Consider the following 21,048-nt stretch of genomic DNA (forward strand, 5'->3'; position numbering starts at 1 on the left):
GTTTCTGGTGCCTCTATTTAGAATGACTTTCTTTATCCTTCCCAAACCATTCTTTAGTACTTCTGCATATGATAATGATATGTTCCTTAATTTTAGCATTTCTGAAATAATCTTTATTTTGTCTCAGCTTATAATATTTTTGCTGATTGTAGAACTCTCATAATTTTGTTTTGTCTGTGTTTGGAAATAATTTTTCATGGTTTTCTGTTTTCCAGAGCTCTATAAACAGTCAAGCCATCAATTATACTGTTTCTCCTGCAATGATAATGTGTAGTTTTATCAGCTGTTTTTGTCTTTCTTTTTGGTTTTCATTGATTTTACTGTGATATACCAAGATGTAGATTTCTTTGTATTCATACTTCTTAGATACACAGAATTTATTACACCTGTGGTTTGATGTTAGTACTTGGCTTTGGAGAATTCATGGCCTGTATTTCTTAAAATAGTGCTTTTGTTATTCTCTTCTTTTCTTCTGGGTCTCCAGTTAAAAGTAAGCTAGACTTTTAAATTTTATTTCAATATATCATTATAATCTCTTGCTAATTTTTACTCTTTTTTATGTGCTTCAATATGAATGCTCTTTCTATTACTCTGCCTTTTAGTTTCCTCCAAACATAATTACTTTTTATGCTGTGTCCATTCTACTGTCAGAGCCATTTGTCAGGAAAGGATTTCCATAATATATATTTTCTGTATTTTTAACATATTCTCATTATATCTTGTTTAAAGATGTTCTTATAACTACAATGTCAAGTTTGCCACTAATTCCACTTATACCTTTTATTCTGTTGAATTTTAGTCTTTGTCTCTTTGCATAATGTATTTATATAATAAATTCTGAGCATTCTATGTGAAAAATTATGGAGTTGCCTCATCATATCATTCTCTAGAAACATTTAACCTTTCCTCTGCTCAGGCAGCTAGAGCAAGGTTAGATCACTTTTTTCCATCAAGAAATGAAATGACTTTAAATTCATTTGAAAATAGCAAAAACTTCTGTTTCTGGAGCTACTGTTCCTCCCGGGGTGTAGACTTTTCAGGTACCAACTGTGAATCTGAGATGATCACCAATGAGCTCTCTTCCACTGGTCGTCCTCAAAAATGAATCTTTTTCTCCTAAGAATCACAAGATTGTTGAGACTTGCCTTTATTTTTCAGGGCAATCGTAGTGTCTTAACTAAGACTTAGTGTCTTAACATCCAACACTAGGAAAGTTCAGAGTTTTATTTTTCAGAAGTGAATGCTCTGATGTAAAAACTGATATGGAAGTGAATTCAATACCCCACCCTTCTTTAAAAAATCCTAGAAATCTCTTGTCAGCTATTTACTCCGAAGCCCAGAGAGATGGCATTTCTCTGTTGATTTTTCTGTCTCTTAGTACCAACTGTTGCCTAGGCCCATTCCCAGACCTCCCGTCAACTCTTCGCTGTAGTTGTTTCTTCTTGATTTTGTCTCTGATAGGTTTGGTTGCCTCATATTCTTTCCAATTCTTTAGCTAGTTTTTTGGAGTTTTGTTTGTTTGTTTTTGTTTTTTACATTTTCAGGTTTTTTTGCTTTTTTTTTTTTTAAGTGGGAGTTTTGTTATTCTGTATCCATCATAGCTATAATTGGACCATCATAAATGTAATTAGCTTGTTTTTTTTTTCATTTTGATTTTCAGATAGAAAATTGGGATGATATGATTTTAAATACATTTCAAAAAGTATCATGTAATTATTATTTTTACAATTAGAAAATATACATTTACTAAAAATAAAAATGACATTTAGCAATCCACTCTGCTGGGACTAAGCTGTGGAATAACACATTAGAAAATACATTCTTAAGCTAGAAAATTTTTCTTTTATAAACCCTACTTTACCTGATTATTGGAAATGACTAGATTCTTATTCTCCTGAATTAAATAGTTCATGGTGCTAGAAAATGCCCTAAATTTTCAATAATTTCCATACCTGTAGCACTCTTCATCACATGATCCATTATAGAATTCTCTATATGATATATACACTCAGACCCTTACATCAACAGATTTTTTAAATACCTTCTTATGTTCCTCATCACCATAATAATTCTAGTCACCACAAACAATATATTCCAAGTATTTATCAGTTGAGAAGGAGTAGGTATTATATCCTTTCTACTCACTGGATGATGATATGGCCTAGCAGACGCAAACACAGATGCCTTACAAGCAATCCTCTATAACCACATTGGAGACATAGAATTCATTATAACCATGGCATGGTTCCTACTAAATCTAAACACATGAGATTTTCAACAGATCTTCATAGCAACTAATAACAATATTAATATACCACTAATATACCACTCAATATACCACTAATTGGCCACAAGTAAGCATTATTTTGTAATCACAAGTATTTAATTTAAAAACTTATTTGGGTATTATGTATAGCTACACACACGAAGTATCACCTTTTCAGTGGCAAGAGATTTTAATTTGCTATTGAAAATTTGGATTTGAAATACAAAAGCCTAATGTGAGTATTTATGTATGGTGATTACTTTTAATTCTGAGACATTTTTTCTATGCAATGTAATTTCTTTTTTACATCTAACTTTTGAATTTAATAATTCATTGCCTATTTATAGAGAGCCTACTGTGTATAGCATCTATTTAAATGATACAATATATTTATAGACAAGAAGGTTTTCTTTTGTTCAATTTTTATTTGGTTATAAATTTTAACCATAAAAAAGACATAAGACTGAGTCTGCAATACCAAGTTCTTATCTGAAGTAATGAAATTCAAATGGTTATCTTTCTGAACACTTTCACCACCTTAGATGATAGATTCTAAAGAATATAGCATCTTAAATAGGCCTTCCAAATAATGTGATAAAATATTTCAAATTTTATGCTGCTGACATTTTTACCATCATACTTTTTGTTTTGGTGTAGTCTTCAAAAGTCATTGAAATCTCCTCCTTTGAGAAAATTACAAAGACTATGTTAAAACTAAATATTTTCAGGATATTTTTATACTGTAGTTAATAACATTTATATGCTGATATAAGTTATCTATATACTTATATAAGAATGTCCATGTATAGTTACATAACTTAATATACTTATAGTTAATAATATAACTAATCATTATATTTTATTCATTTCTATACCCCTAGTATCATATATTATCCTGACTCATGAAGTGTTGACTATTTTTAAATTAATAAATACATTAATTTTATCTATTTGAGAGTATACATGTAGAATTTAGATTTTTCAGTTCTAGTTTAAGACACACATTTTACTTAACAACATAATAATAAGAAAAATCTAAAAACAGGGACTCCTTGGTGGCTCAGGGGTTGAGCATCTGCCTTCAGCAAATCGTATGATTCTGGAGTCCCGGGATCGAGTCCCACATCAAGCTCCTTGCGAGGCACCTCCTTCTCCCTCTGCCTGTGTCTCTGCCACCCTCTGTGTCTCTCATGAATAAATAAATAAATAAATAAATAAATAAATAAATAAATCTTTTTTAAAAAAAGAAAAATCTAAGAACAGTTTACTATAGAAACTTCCATGCTCTACATAATATAACTTCTGACTGTAAGACTGTGGTTAATCACCATAACTAAAAATGAGGAATTAAATTGCCTAAAACTCTGAAAATAATCTTCTCAAGCAGTATGGCCAAACAGAAGGATGTAGTTCTAGGAGAATAACTGCAAATAGATGTTGTAATGAATTAAGTAAATAAGCAAAATGAAGGAAAGTACAAGTATTTTACTAATTATTTTTATAAGAAATCTAATTTTTTCTAATTAAAAAAATCTTATGTGCCTAATAAAGTTAACTTAATAATGAAGATATATTAAAAGAGCATCCAGTCTTTTAAAGATTAATAAATATTTATTGATGGACTATTTACATCAGACATTGTTCTACATGCTGGTGATCAAACAGTGAGCAAGAAAGTATACTACAGTGGGCTGAAGATAAGATAAAGAAATCTCCCAAATAAACACACAAATGTTAACAAGATAAGAAGTTTAAGAGAAAGATGGGACATAACTGTAAGATAATAGATCAAAGTCTTCAAAATGTTATGGAATAATAGTTTCCTATCTATAATATATACACTTAAATTATCCAAAAATGATGAGGGCAACATAAAACTATTTCCATATTTGCAAGGACTCAAAGTTTATCCCAACAAAATATTTTTTAGGATCCACTTTGAGGATGTATTTTAGCAAAATGAGTAGTTAAAATAAGAAAAGAAAGTTATTAAATTCAAGTCCAATGCTGGGCAAATTAAATCAAGATCTAAATAAAACTAGCTCCAGACAAAACCTAAATAGTAGATAAGATCTAGACAAAAACTAGAAATTTCATAAAAAGCAAATATAAAAATGGTGATTTCAATACAGGAAAAATAAACCATAACGTCTTATGATTTTGAGCATTTTGTGGAGTGTAGGGAGGAGGAAAAAAGCCATTTAAAACTGAAACCATCACCTTTCATTGGCATAATAGCAACATCTGGAATCCTAGAGAAGGAACCATTATTACAGTACATGAAATGTATTAGTCAAACGGCAAAGTCTGAAGGAACAGTCCTTATAAGATTGCCCTTGTTTCAGACACTAGTCAAAAGCTTGGGAGCTCTGGGGATGCCTGGGTTTCTCAGTGTTTGAGCATCTGCCTTCAGCTCAGGGCGTGATCCCAGAGACCCAGGATTGAGTCCCACATTGGGCTTACTGGATGGAGCCTGCTTCTCCCTCTGCCTGTGTCTCTGCCTCTCTCTCTCTGTGTCTCTCATAAATAAATAAATAAATAAATAAATAAATAAATAAATAAATTCTTTAAAAAAAAGAGAGAAAGTTTGGGAGCCCTGGTACCTTCTTACTTCATACCAGCTGTCTAGAATTTTGGGGTTCTCTACAACCACCCTCAGCTTAAATAGTTTATTAGAGTGACTCATAGAACTCAGGAAAGTGCTATATTTACTATTACTGTTTTTTAGAATAGTGAATGTATACAATTAAAATCTATCAAAGGAAGGGTGAAAAAAGGACAGAGTTAGGGCAGTGCAAACACGGAGCTTCTGACTGCCTTCTGTCTGTGGGGTTAGGGGCAGCATAAACTGTTCCAGGCCATGATGGTGACAGTACCTGTATTACTAAACAGTGAAGCTCACTAGGCCTCTGGAACCTTTGGTTTCTACAGTTTATTAGGACTTCATTACATATTGCTTGTGTGACTGACCTAAAGCTAAAGCTGTTAGCTGGGGTTCAGGCTAATGGCTTTAGTCTTTAGGTTCTTGAGAGGTAGGAATTTATATTACATATCCCAAAGCCTCCATCATATATCACACTGTTAGACTTTGCAGTGGACAAAGCTTCCGGGCAAACCAAGACACTCCTATAAGCATGAGATTATCACCCTGTGGCCAAAGGCAAAGACCAGACCTCTCTCTGAGTAAGGTTACTGTGTATTAACTTCTTATTGAAATAATTAGAGAGTTATGACAATTAGATGTTTTCTACTGGCTTTTTACTTACAAAGAGTAACAACAATAAAACAAAAACCCAAAGAAATAGATAAACAAAAACCACAGACCAATCTTAGAAAACTCAACTATGAATTAAAATATGATGGAAATACAAAACATATTTACAACACTGAGACTGGGGGATGGAAATAAAAAACAGTGCAAGAGAGAAGATGAGGGAAAATTAAGTACTGCTATCTGCATCTGACAAAATGGGAAGTCAAGATATAATACCTTTACGTTTGGAACAGGAATGGAAGGTTTGGTACACTGAAAATGCAGATTTGACAAATGGAAAGAGAGACTGAGAATAATTGTCCCACTGGATTGAGAGACATAAAAAGGGAAGTGGTATTATATAGCAAAGGAGCTAGAGCTATATCTTTTATATGAGAGAACGAGAAGATAATGTTTTGATAATAAATCAAAAACTGATTCAACTGTATTACATAGTAAAATAGAGTTGATATTTTAAGAAGTAAAAGAAAAAATAGTATTTGTCTTTAGATATTGGCTTAAGATTGTTTTATTACAGCTTCTCTGTACTATTAGATGCTTTTAAGACCATGTATGTAGGTTATTTTGTTAAAATTTTTTAAAGAAACTTAATAGAACTTCTTAAAAACGCTACATATGGACAAAGTAGGTTTTTTTTTTTTGACATGAACTGACATAACAGAATAAAATAAAAATATAGTCACCTGAACTTAATGTTACCAGAAAAAAATGATGAAAATTATTTCTTTATAGCCATTATAGTCAATTTTGGATTATTACAGGCAAGTCAATATTATAGTGAGCTACTTATTATTTTTTAACGATTTTATTTATTTATTCATGAGAAACACACACACACAGAAAGAGAGAGAGAGAGAGAGAGGCAGAGACACAGGCAAGGGAGAGCCAGGCTCCATGTAGGGAGCCCAACATGGGACTCGATTCTGGGTCTCCAGGATCACGCCCTGGGCTGAAGGCAGTGCTAAAACGCTGAGCCACCTGGGCTGCCCTATGAGCTATTTATTCTTAAAATGGTCCAAGAAAACTATTCTAGTTCAAAGATACCGGGGACATTTAAGGGGGGAGGGGGATTGGAAGAGACTTTAATATTATGATTTGATATTGTGATTACAAAATCTTAAGTTAAGACAAAGGGAAATTATTTTTGGAATATTAGAATTATATAATTATAAGAGAAAAATGACAAAATTAAGCAAATAGAAGAAAATTTAATTTCCCAGCTTAGGCAAAATCATCTTAACTACTGAATATATATATATTCAGTATATATATGATGGTTATTAAGTTGAAATATGTGATAAAATTTGGAAAATATTTCTGACAGATTGGCATCAAGTTTCCCCTAAGAGCATATTATTAGTTGAATATACTGTATTACATTGTTTCTATATTTATGCAACGAATACATGAATCTAGAAATCTGAAGTAAAATGCAAATGCCATATCAGTTAGCACTATTAAAAACATTTATTTGCCTGACAATGGATTGATTATCTCTCCAAAAGCCTGTGCTATAAAATGCATTTCAAGTCCTTGAGCTAAAGCAGAATTGCCATCCTGTTAAAGAGGGTACACTAAAATGTGTGTATATTTATTTCCAGATTTAGTGTAGAGCTGTATCAGCCTAACCATTCTTTTCAGAGTTCCACATTCTGAGTAGAAAATAAGCATATTCTTGAGCTTCTGTTTGAAATAGAGGCATAAATCCATAAAAGTTCATAGTGCAGTTATAGTTAGTTTCCCTAGGCCCCAAGAAAAGTGTGTTAACTCCTAAAAATAGTTTGTTATTCCTTGAAAATGTTAGGTTTTTAAAAAATTGATTTTTGAAAATTTAGGGAGAAACATAGAAAGTTGGAGAAATACTTCCTTAAGTAAAGAGCATCTGGTTATAAACAGATATGGAATATTGCTGAAGTGAAACATTTTGCTAAATGGAATTTCTTAATCTACTGTTTCTTATTTTATTAAATATTTACTGAAAAACATTTATTTTATCTTATTTTCTAATTACACCTTAAAGGTGTTGAACCTGACCTTTAAAGAAAAAAGAAATTCTTTTGTGTTATACTACTGTTTTTCTATTCTAGAATGGGCTTAAAGTCAGTGAAGTACATACTGGTACTGGTTACATGGCATCTCTTTGCATTTTCACAGGTAACCAAATTCTGTACCACCCTTAGATGTCAATAGTGCATCACTCAATATGCTCTCTTTGAAAGAGGAGAAACAGAGACAGGGTGAGATGAGAGAAGTGAATGAGAGAGAAGAGGAGGAGGAGGTGTGGAAACTTGGGGGAGGAAGAATTAACAACACGGGAGGGGTGCACTGATGCCATAAAGTCATGATTTTGAATATTTGCTTAGCAGCCCAGTTTTCCTCTGACTGCATGTAAATCACTTATTTTTCATCAACTTATTCAATACTTACAAACTCCAGTCTATGTATCAGTCACTGTGTTTGAAGATTATAGTACATAGAGAATTGCTAATCACTATTTCTGCCTTAAACATACAATATACTATCAACATATCAATTTTCTGAGCAAGCTTCTTCATCTTAAAAACAATAATAAACATATAATTTATCTGTTAATTTTTTCTTTAGTTTTGACCCTGATTCTTTGATAATAATTTCATCTTCATTATGACAGCAATTCAATGAAATGTGATTTATGATGGGGACTTCAGAACACATCATATCAGTTAATGAAATGTATATTTTCATTCCATTTCACAAGATGATAAAATTGAGCTTCTATGTGCTTAATGTGATTTGGAAAATAACGCTGCGAAACAAGCTAAAATCATCTGGGTCCTGGCAGTCCCAAACTGATTCTGATGTTCTCATACTTTGTGTCTGGTGCTAGGATCCATTTATTCAACCTTTAATGCACCTCTATGCATGCCACACAATCCCCTCTCCTACCATTTGAAAGTAACTTTATTAAGCTTTATCTGTTTTTTTTTTTTTATAAAAAACTGAAACCCAGAATCATTGGCTATGCTGCCAATTCATCAACAACAATAAGCTAATAGAAAGCATTTATTTCCATACGTGAAATTATGAAATATTAATTTTTTGTGCATAATTAAAGAATATCAGTCATCAGTGAACATATAATAAATTATCTGAGGATTTGGGGGTCTTCTAGTACCCTCAAATATTATCATTTCTTACACACTTGTAAATGTAGATTTAGAGTGAGTATAAAATTGCCAGTAAGGCATGTCTTTAAGTACAATAAACAAAACTCTTATTCATTCCATCCTTAATACCAAATGTAATTACTACATGATTACTTTTTTAGTAATTGCATTCATAACCTCCTTGACAAATAATAGGCACAGAAAATTAGGCTATAGCTTCTCCAAATCCTCTGTAAGCAACTGCCTCATTAGGCTGCACTTGTTTCTGTTCTAGTATCTATGGTGTCTGAAAAAAATAGAACCTTTTATTGTATAAAGATGCACCTTTTCACAAGTGTAACTCTGTAAAGGAAAAATCCATATTATGTGCTTACTCATAGACCCATTCTCAGCAACTAACTCTACATCACAAAATGTCTGGCATTAGAAGGAGAATTGCACATAATAATTATTAAGTATTTATAGCAAAACACATTTCTTGGTTCTCTTTACCTTTAGTGTCTTTCTCTACCTTTCTATTTTACCAAAACAAAAATATCAACAGCTTTCACAATACATTTGAGATAATAAAGGAAACTGTCACATTTCATGTCCTAAAGAACATTTTACTTTATTTCATTTGCAGTGTTACTGGTTTATTGTCTATTTGTCCATTGTCATTGCAGTTGATATTGAAATTGCTTTCTGCTTTTTATACTTACTGAATGACTGAAATGTTCTAAGCATCCGAGAGAATCATTCATACAATGCTCAGCTGCTGTCGTTAGAGTGGTGGTAACTTTCTTAGAGAGGAAGTAAATGAACACAGTGGTCTCTAACTATGTAAGTTATGGTGCCTGAACTCCAGGGTCATACTGTTAATTAATATTTCATCCTTATAGTTAATTTCACATAAATTACTCAATTTATTCATTCAATTTAGCAAACAATGTAATAAGGAAGACAAATAGATAAAAGACAAGCAATAAATACTTGTGAGAGTGTACTTTAGAGAATGGAAAAAAGGAAGGGAATCCAACCCAGGTAGTAAAGCCTCATGATAGTTTTCTTAAAATATTGGAAGGTAGTATCCATAAAAAGGCTAATCAAAGGTAAATATTGGAAGGTAGTATCCATGAAAAGGCCAATCAAAGATTTTTTCAGGCAAAAGAAATAACATATATGAGGGCAATGTGTTTAACAAACATGACAAAAAGGAGGCAGTTTGGATGAGTTTGAATACACACAGTGGATGGTACTGATGAGAGATGAGACTTTTTGGTTTATCATTTAGATTTCATTTAGTATTTCATTTTGTGTAACTAAGAGTGCATACCTTGGGACACCTGGGTGGCTCAGTGGTTGAGCATTTGCCTTTGGCTCAGGGTGTGATCCTGGAGTCTCAGGATCGAGTCCCACATTGGGCTACCTGCATGGAGCCTGTTTCTCTCTCTGCCCCTCTCTCTGTGTCTCTCATGAATAAATAAGTAAAATCTTAAAAAAAAAAAGAATGGGCACCTTGAGATTTTTCTCTTACATGTGAAGCGACCAAATAATATAATTTATGTCATTTTTTTTCAAATTGTTGCTCCCAAAACAGACAACACTGTACAAGTGACTCATAGCTATTTTTTACTAGTGTAGGAAAAAGGAACCACATGTGAGTCCCTATGTCTGGAGGGTTAATAGCATTTTCTTTAAAAAAAAAAAAAAGATTTATTCATTTGAGAGAGACAGAGAGAGCACAAGCAGGGGGAGAGGCAGAGAGAGAGAGAGGAAGAAGCAGACTCCTCGCTGAGCAGGGAGCCCGACCTGGAGCTTGGCTCCATCCCAGGACTGGAGTTCATGACCTGAGCTGGAGATAGACACTTAACCATCTGAGCCACCCAGGCACCCTGGGTAAATAGCATTTTCTTCATTTGTAACACTGCACAGCATTATATGCCTAGAAACTATCTTCTAATACTTTTGAGTAATTAGATTGCAATAGTAACCTGCTCTAAATTTTAGGTTTTATTCAGAAAGTTGAACCCCTTGTATTTAGAAAGTGGAACCCCTAATGGTAGGAACTATTATAAGAATAGGACTTTATATGATTGTGGGAGCTGGTAAAGAAAACTATGAAAATATACTACTGTGTATCAGCTAATGAGTCTGTAATTGCTTTAAATCAACAGGACCGCTAGTTAAGAAGAAAAGGTTGGTGTGGAGGAGGAGAGAGTGAGGAGGATAAACTGGACATGTGCCAGGGTCCCACTGCCTATGACCTTGACAACGTTAGATGAATGATAGAGAAAGCTAGCAATCTTTCCTGCTGAACTCTACATATACCTGGCCCAAGACTTGGAGAACAAAATGAAGGAAATTCAGTAGAGGAATTTCAGGCCTGAAATCTGCCACGCACCAAGTTGAGATAGCCAATCAGTGACGATTAAAATATTTAACACTTTACTTACACCTTATAAATCTTTTGCCATTTTATTTGGGCTCAACATTATCTCAACATCACCAGTGCATGCTGGAACATTTAGTTCCAGCTTGGCTAACAAATTACCAATTTGTTACAAATTGGCTACAAATTACCAATTGGCTAATCAATTACCACCATCAAATCCTCATCAATGTGGAATCCACTTGCAATTGCTTTAACAATATTTAAATTCCAAAGAAAGACAATAGCAAATTATGCTCCACATTCCCTTCCCTTGAATATGGACTACACTTGATGACTCACTTCTAATGAATAGAATACAATGGAAACAAAGGCATGTCACTCCAAGATTAGGTTATTAAAAAAAAAAAAATGAGGCTTCCCATCTTGGAGTTTCTCTACCTTTCTCTTATATCTAATCTTTCAATATGGAGAAACTGTGTCATTACTAGCCCTATTGAAAAGCCTGCATAATGAGAGAATGAAACCTCTGGCCATGAAACACACTAATGAACTTGGAAGAAGATCCACCAGTCCTTAAATGCAAAGACTGCTGTCTGCCCTGACAGCTTGATTGCAACTCCATAAAAGACCCTGGAACAGAACCACTCCACTAAGTCCCCACTCCTAGAATATTGACCCTTAGAAGGTGAATGAATAAATGTTTGTTGTTTTAATATGAAAAAGTATGGGATAGATTTTAATGCAGCAATATTTGTCTAGTATCAATGTTTGTATCTGGAAGTTGAGCGCTGCCAAAACTACAATCTAAAATGGGAGAATGGTCTTAGAATGGACAATGGGCTTTGAGGAGAGTATAGTGAAAGCTTAGAGTAGCTCAAACATACCACCTGTGGAGGTTTGGACTTTGAGCATGCTGTAGATAAGAACTCTCCAGGTGAAGAGTATATTATTGGAAACTGGAGAAAAGGAGATCTTTGTTAGATAGTTGCAGAAGGTTTAACAACTCTGTTGCCTACATCTAAATGGAAAGTGGAAAATATAACTATAAAGTGGATGGTCCAGGTAAGATTTACAACTAGAGAAGTGTCAGCTCTTGCTGTAGTCCTTTTTTCTTCTTGCTCTTTAGAGGGAAATGCAAGAGGACACGTGAAAAACTGTTTAGAAAGAACAAAGGAAAACTGTTACACAAAAAGGGGTCAAAACACAATTTTGAAGTTTCTCAGCCTCTTTAGCAGGCAGATGATACTAAAATTAAGAAATTATCTTAGAGCAAAGATTACATCTAGGGTATGGCAAGACAACTAGGGCTTAAAGATGAAGCTTAGAGTGTAACTACAAAATATTTTATTAAACTTACAAAAAAAAAATTCAAGATAGTATCTTTGAGTACCTTTCCATAAAACAAAAGCCCCTCTAAGGAAATTAAGGATATACCTCATAAATCCTCTCAATCAAATAATAGTGCCCCTAAGAAGCTCCAGGGTATTCTATCTCAATTGTCACAGTGGTAGCCCAAGGTACAGAAGAGCTGAATCTTGAAGAGAGTTGTGGTTTATCCTTTGTCAAATGAACTAACACCTAAAATGCACTAGAGGATATCCAAAATATTTTTAGAGTTATATTGGAAGCACTGTCATCCTGGTCTGAAATAGAAAATGAATATAACATGAAGTCTATTCCAATGCTGGAACACCTGGGTGGCTCAGTCCATTGAGTGTCTGCCTTTGGCTCAGGTCGTGATCCCAGGCTGCTGAGGTGGAGCCCCTCTCCCTCTGTCTTCCCCTCTCCCTCTGTCTCTCATGAATAAGTCAATAAAAAAAAAAAAGAGTCTATTCCAATGCCAAAGCTTTATCAGCAAGAAGCAAACAAAAAACTACTCATTTTTATTGTCAACTTGTGATTGTTGCCCTTCATGAAAAAGAAAAGACAGTGGGAGAACCAGGAGAACAGACCGCAAAACAAATGGTAAAATATTTCTATAAAGAAAATTTCCCTTTATCTACTCTTTAATAGTCATTATAACTTATATAGGAAATACAGGATGAATGTATCACTCTTTCCCTCTGCTTTCTAAATTTTTAAAACTAATGAGTTTATGCCCAATATGCAACAATTTCTCCATTTTCTTCCCAAGTAGCATCATATGCTTCTGATGCTGCAAGAGTCAATTTCTTTCCATTTTTTCTTCAAGGTAATTAAAATGAAGGTAAAGATCTTTGTTTTAGGAGTGTTTAATTGGGCCTTGATCTACCCTTTGAATGTTTTAATACCATATAGCAAGTCAGAATGTTCAAATCTACTTCATGTTACACTCTTTCTACTCCCTCTCTGCCTTGGTGGAAAGAGAAGAGCCCTTCTTGAGACAGAATCAGAATACTCGGGTGTTAGTAGTGGTTTTGTTATAGCTGTTACTGCTGTGATGTATGTACTTACATGTCAAAGGCAAGACACATTAGCAAATATAGTCTCATGTGTTTTTCTCTGATGTCATTTCTGTATTTATAATAAAGGACTCTATAATAGACTTTCTAAAATTCTGACTCTTTAGTCATAGGACTATTATTTTGAGAACTCTGATACGAATTCTAGTATCTGACTTTCTACCCTTCTTGAATTTATACTTAGCTACAAACCCAAACCCAAACCAAAACCACCCATCGTCAGAAACAGACTGATCCTTTACTTCTAAACTTGCATGCATTTTAAAAAGGCAAAGAATCAAAGAACATGGTGACTAAATATTTCCTTCATTCCATCAAAACTCATTCAAACACTCTAGTAACTTCTCTTACAGACATAGTTCACATACTTTTACCTATTGAGAAATACTCGGAAACTCTTCTGGATCAGGAAGCATCACAAATGACTTTTGTGTTATCTCTAATTGAAGTGCTTCTGAAGAACACCTTCTATACATAGGATTTAGATAATTTAAAACTATTTTTAATATATGTCTTAATTTTTTCTCCTATCACTTTTTATCAACTTTCCTCATTCTATTTGTGGGTTTCACTATCATCCGATAAATTTGGTGGGTTTTTTTTTGTTTCATTTTTCTTTTACTCAATTATCCCTGTGTATTTACTTTGTCTTATTTGCTAGTTATATAGACATAGCATGCAAAAGTATTTGTTATCTTGTTTTTAAATATATGGCCATTAGATAAAACTGATATTGATCTGAATAATTCTGACACAGAAAATTCCGTAATATTCCAGAACCTCATCTTGCTCTGCTTTTCACTATTGATGAATATTTTTATTGTAAGTTCAATAATATCTGTGATATTCCCTTTGCTTAGAGACAAAACAGACATTAAATAAAAGAAGAAGAGATTCTGATTAGCGATACTGACCATCTTTTCATGTGTCTCTTGGTCATCTGCATGTCTTTGAAAAATGTCTAATAAGTCTTCTGCCCATTTTTAATTGTATGTTTGGGTGCTTTTGGTATTGATATGTACAATTTCCTTATTTATTTCACATAGCAACCCTTTATTGAGTATATAATTTTCAAATTCCTCCCCTTCAGTAGGTTGCCTTTTTATTTTGTTAATGGTTTCCTTTGCTGTGCAGAAGCTATCTATTTTGATGTATTTCTTTCAAAAATTTTTATTTATTTATTCATTTGAGAGAGAAAGAGGAATGCCTGGGTGATTCAGCAGTTGCGTGTCTGCCTTCTGCTTGGGACAGGATCCCAGAGTACCAGAATCGAGTCCCACACCAGGCTCCCTGCATGGAGCCTGCTTCTCCCTCTGCCTGTGTCTCTGCCTCTCTCTCTCTCTCATGAATAAATAAAATAAAATCTTAAAAAGAGAGAGAGTAAGAGAACATAAGCAAGGGCAGCAGCAGAGGAAAGGATGAAAAAGGCTCCCTGCTGAACAGGGACCCTAATACAGACAGAACTCGATCCCAGGACCTCGGGATCATGACTACACTGAAAGCAGACAATTAACCGACTGAGCCATCCATGCACAACCATTTAGGAATCTATTCCTAATAGATTATTTCTACTTTTGTTTCCTTTCCTTCCTTGGGAGACATATCCAGAAAAATGTTGCTATAGCTAACGTCAAGAAAATTACTGCCTATACTTTCTTCTAGAATTTTTATGGATTCAGGTCTCACATATAGATCTTTAATCAATTTTGAGTTTGTTTTTGTGCATGGTTTAAGAAAGTGGTCCACTTTCTTTCATTTGCATGTTGCCATCCAGTTTTCTCAACACCATTTGTTGAAGATGTTGTTTTTCCCACTGGATATTCCTTCCTGTTTTGTTGAGGATTAACTAACCATATAAATGTGGGTTTGTTTCTGGGCTCTCTATCCTATTCTATTGATCTATTTTTGTACCAGAATCACCCTGTTTTAATTATTATATTTTTGTAGTATATCTTGAAATCTGGAATTGTGATACCTCAAGGTTTTTTGTTGTTTTTGTTTGTATGTTTTTCCTCAAGATTGCTTTGGCTATTCAGTCTTTTCTGGTTCCATACAAACTAGGAATATTTGTTTTAGTTCTGTAAACATTGCTGTTGGTATTTTGATAAGGATTACACTGAATCTGTAGATTGCTTTGGGTAGTATGGACATTTTAACAATATTTGTTCTTGCATTCCATGAACATGGAGTGCCTTTCCATTTGTTTGTGTTGTTTTCAATTTCTTTCATTAACATTTTATTTTTTTTAATTTATTTTTTATTGGTGTTCAATTTACTAACATACAGAATAACCCCCAGTGCCCGTCACCCATTCACTCCCACCCCCCGCCCTCCTCCCCTTCTACCACCCCTAGTTCGTTTCCCAGAGTTAGCAGTCTTTACGTTCTGTCTCCCTTTCTGATATTTCCCACACATTTCTTCTCCCTTCCCTTATATTCCCTTTCACTATTATTTATATTCCCCAAATGAATGAGAACATATAATGTTTGTCCTTCTCTGACTGACATTTTATATTTTTCAGATTATAGGTCTTTCACCTCATTGGTTAAGTATATTCTTAGGTATTTTATTATGTTTAGTGATACTGTAAATGGGTTGTCTTCTTAACTTCTCTTTCTGCTATGTTTTTATTAGTATATACAATGCTACCAATTTCTGAGTATTAGCTTTGTTTCCTGAATTACAAAATTTACTGATTTTATTTATCAATCCTGATAGTTTTTTGGTGTGGCTTGTAGATTTTAATGCCATCTGCAAATAGTGACAATTTAACTTCTTCATTATCAATATGAATACCTCATTTATTTTCCTTGTGTGATTCCTCTAGCTACAACTTCCAGTTGTACTATGTTGAAAAAAGGTTGTAGAATGGAAATCCTAATCTTGTTTCTGATCTTAGGGGAAAATATCTCAGTTTTCCACCATTGAATATTATGTTATCTTTGGTTTTTTTATGTATATGTTGAGGTATGTTTCTTTGAAATCCACTTTATTAAGAGTCTCTAATCATTTACAGATGTTGAATTATGTCCTGTGCTTTTGCTGAATCTATTGAGATGATTATGATTTTTATCCTTCACTTTTTTAATATGGTAGACACTTGTCAAAGTGGTTAGAATAAAAAAAATAAAAAACAAGAAATAACAAATGTTGGAGAGGATGTGGAGAAAAACAAATCCTTACACATTGCTGGTGGAAATGTAAATTGATATAGCCACTGTGAAAAAAAAGTACGAACAGTCTTCAGAAAATTAAAAATAGAAATATAACATGATCCAACAATACCAGTACTGGGCATTTACCCAAAGAAAGCAAAAACACTGATTTAAAAGGACACATGAACACTTACATTTATTCCAGCATTATTTACAATAGCCAAGATATGGAAGCAACACAAGTATCCATTGATAGACAAATGGATAAGAAAGGCATGGTATATACACACAATTGGATATTATGCAGCCTTACAAAAAGATGACACCATGACATTTATGACAAAATGGATTAACCTACAGGGTATTATGTGAACTAAGTCAGACTGAGACAGACAAATGCTTTATGATTTCATTCATATGTGGAATCTAAATAAACAAACAAAGGAAAAGCAGAATCAGAGCTATAAATACAGAGAACAAACTGATGGTTGCCAAAAGTGGGGGAGCATGTGGATGGGCAAAATCGTTGAAGGGGAGCGGGAGATATAGACGTCTAGTTATAGAATGAATAAGTTAAAGGAATAAAAACACAGCATATGGAATATAGTTAATCATATTATAATAGCATTGTATGGTAACAAATGGTAACCACACTTGTGGTGAGCATAGTACATCATATAGAAAAGTTGAATCACCATGTTGTACACTTGAAATTAATGTAACATTGTGTGTCAACTGTATTCAAATTTAAAAAATAAAGCATAAAAAAGATATTCTGAAAGGCAAATATCAAGAAATAATTCTTAGAAATCCATGAATTCTTAATGTCTCATAATAACACCAAGATTTTTTTAATAATAAATTTATTTTTTATTGGTGTTCAATTTGCCAACATACAGAATAACAGCCAGTGCTCATCCCGTCAAGTGCCCCCCTCAGTGCCCGTCACCCAGTCACCCCCACCCCCCGTCCTCCTCCCCTTCCACCACCCCTAGTTCGTTTCCCAGAGTTAGGAGTCTCTCATGTTCTGTCTCCCTTTCTGATATTTCCTACCCATTTCTTCTCCCTTCCCCTCTATTCCCTTTCACTATTATTTATATTCCCCAAATGAATGAGACCATATAATGTTTGTCCTTCTCCGATTGACTTACTTCACTCAGCATAATACCCTCCAGTTCCATCCATGTCGAAGCAAATGGCGGGTATTTGTCATTTCTAATGGCTGAGATTCAGAGTGCTATGAAGGGAAGCTACAAACACATTGCCATGGTAGTGAGGGAAGGAGTAAAGGCTCAGACAGATGGCCTTCAACTAAAGACTGTATCAGATGAGGCAAAAATTAACACCTGAGTGTGATAATGGATCATATCCTTTCAACTTAAAAGCATTTCTTGAATTCTAAGGATATGATTTTTTTAAACCTACATATTTCAGATTTTGTGATGGAAAGAACATTCTAAATCTGTAATTAAAATAAACAAATATTTGCTCTTGTAGGATATCCAGAGAACACTTGTTGATCCTACAGATAAAAATTACCACACACAATTTAGTTCAGGACAAGATAGATAAGAAGTTAATCTACTTTCTAATCTCATGAATATTTCCTCAGAACAGGAAATGACTAGGGCATTATTTGATGAATACCTTTGGCTTACATAAATCCATTTTTGATATTACATTTCTAAAATATCTGAAACATTATTCTAATGCTAAAGGATTCATTACAACATATATATCTAATATTTTCAATATACACAAAATGCATTCCTAATATAAGATTTTCAACATATATTTTATCTTTTATTTATTTTTAAGATTTTATTTATTTATTCATGAGAGACACACAGAGAGAGAGGCAGAGACACAGGCAGAGGGAGAAATAGCCTCCATGCAGGAGCAAATGGTGCATATTCCTCCTTTCTAATGGCTGAGTAATATTCCATTGTATATATAGACACATCTTCTTTATCCAGTCATCTGTCGATGGACACCAAGGCTCTTTCCACAGTTTGGCTATTGTGGACATTGCTGCCATAAACATTGGAGGGCAGGTGTCTCAGCTTTTCACTGCATCTGTATCTTTGGGGTAAATCCCCAGCAGTGCAATTGCTGGGTCCTAGGGTAGCTCTATTTTTAACTCTTTGAGGAACCTCCACAAAGTTTTCCAGAGTGGCTGAGCCAGCTCACATTCCCACCAACGGTGCAAGAGGGTTCCCACTTTCTCCACATCCTCTCCAACATTTGTTGTTTCCTGTCTTGTTAATTTTCCCCATTCTCACTGGCGTGAGGTGGTATCTCATTGTGGTTTTGATTTGAATTTCCCTGATGGCAAGTGATGAGGAGCATTTTCTCATGTGCGTGTTGGCCATGTCTATGTCTTCCTCTGTGAGATTTCTCTTCATGTCTTTTTGTCCATTTCATTATTGGATTGTTTGTTTCTTTGCTGTTGAGTTTAATAAGTTCTTTATAGATCTTGGAAACTAGCCCTTTATCTGATATGTCATTTGCAAATATCTTCTCCCATTCTGTAGGTTGTCTTTTAGTTTTGTTGACTGTATCCTTTGTTGTGCAAAAGCTTCTTATCTTGATGAAGTCCCAATAGTTCATTTTTGCTTTTGTTTCTTTTACCTTCGTGGATGTATCTTGCAAGAAGTTGCTGTGGCCAAGTTCAAAAAGGTTGTTGCCTGTGTTCTCCTCTAGGATTTTTATGGATTCTTGTCTACACTTAGATCTTTCATCCATTTTGAATTTATCTTTGTGTACAATATAAGAGAATTGTCCAGTTGTATTCTTCTGCATGTGGTTGCTTGTTATATTCATTTAACTTGCAGATCTGTTTGTTAAAGTTGTTGGTAAGCCTTATTATCATTCTTAATGAAATAGAAAATATTTTATTTTGTGATTTTTTTGTAGTAATGAACTGAATTAAAAGAACTTTTAGGTTTTATTATTAAACAAAGAAACATGGTTGTCATTGGGTATTACTATTGTAAGAGGAAAATATACTTTGTAAATTTTTTTCATTAACATTGGAAAAACTGATTTATAGATAGGCACTACACTTTTAAAAATAGATCTATTCTCAAGGGATTAATTAAGAATAGATTATGACACATATAATGTATGTCTCCTAAAACATGGAAGTATCTTTTCATTCTGTATAATTGTCTTTAAATAGGGTTAAATAAAAAAAAATAAATAGGGTTAAATCAATTAAAGTAAAACTAATATGCAAGGACTTGGAAATCCATACTTGAGATGATGGCTTAAATATGACATTTTAAAATGTTCTATGCATTTTTGAAAGCCATTATTAATACAGAATATCTGTGCCTACATGTACTTTAATATCTGTTTCTTAACCTCTGTGGACATGATTAACACAAATAAACCCATTATTAGTAGCAGACTTTAGAAATAAAACTCTGATATCTTCATATGAATATGCTGCTATTAGCTCATTTTTCACTTGCTGAAAGATACAGACTATTTAATTAAAAATCAACCTATCCAGGCATAGCTGCATTTCTGTCAGACAGAAAGCTGGTGGGAAGATTTGGCAGCTGTATAAATAAGATCTATTCTAGAAGTATTTTTCCCATACAAATTCCTTCCAGAAATATGTATACCTCACTTTTTATTAGTGTATAAGAGAAAAAATCCCTTTGTCTTAGAAAATCCACTGTCACATATATTGGTATTTTTACTACCTTAATAAAATCTAGGGATTTATTTTAAAGAACATCACATTATGGATTTTTCTTTGAGAAAATACAACAGTGAGCTTTGGTTAAACAAAGAATTATGTCTCTTCATTTCAAAGAAATTCAGTTTAAATATAGTATTTGAAATATAAGTTCAGGCAGAATTTTAATTAGCATACAAGCCCTGGGATGTACTTCTCAGGAATGCTGAGTGTTTTGAGTCTCTACCTTCAGACATACTCAGTATTAATTTTAGCATGATAAGCTACCTTGTTTTTCATGCTTCTTAAAGTCAGAGAGATAAGATTGTTGTTTAATCTAGTTATTTTATATTAACTCTCTGTTACCTGGATATTATCAGCTGATCCTGAAGTTCAGAAAGATCCAGGATTACATCTGAAAAACTTCCAAGTTAAAAGGGAATTGGAACATGAAGTTGCTAGGAGATAGTGGTTTCTTGGGCAACACATCTCTGTATCCAGGGAAAAAGCTAAGATATTAAGCATTGCCTTTGTTTAAATGTATACAGTGCATTACAAAGACATGGTGGTAAATAAAGGACAATAGTAGTAGCAGCTCTGTTAATTACATAATATACTAATAGCTACAAACGTTATTGAACATACTTGGTGCTGTGCTAAGCCTATATTTACTTCTTCTTTTAAAGAGAGAGTGCTAGATAGCA

The 21,048-nt window shown here is 33.6% G+C and overlaps 1 long non-coding RNA gene across 1 annotated transcript in view; it reads right to left on the reverse strand.

Moving 5' to 3' along the window:
* The window catches only part of LOC112643192 (uncharacterized), a 58,770-nt gene extending 37,972 nt beyond the window's left edge, over positions 1-20,798 (reverse strand). The window contains exon 1 of the long non-coding RNA XR_003125697.3: positions 20,711-20,798. This is a non-coding gene — a long non-coding RNA (uncharacterized LOC112643192). The remainder of the gene's footprint in view (positions 1-20,710) is intronic.
* Positions 20,799-21,048: the final 250 nt, after the last annotated feature.

The sequence above is a fragment of the Canis lupus genome, chromosome 21 (genome assembly GCF_003254725.2).
Source record: "Canis lupus dingo isolate Sandy chromosome 21, ASM325472v2, whole genome shotgun sequence".
In the NCBI taxonomy this organism is placed as follows: domain Eukaryota; kingdom Metazoa; phylum Chordata; class Mammalia; order Carnivora; family Canidae; genus Canis; species Canis lupus.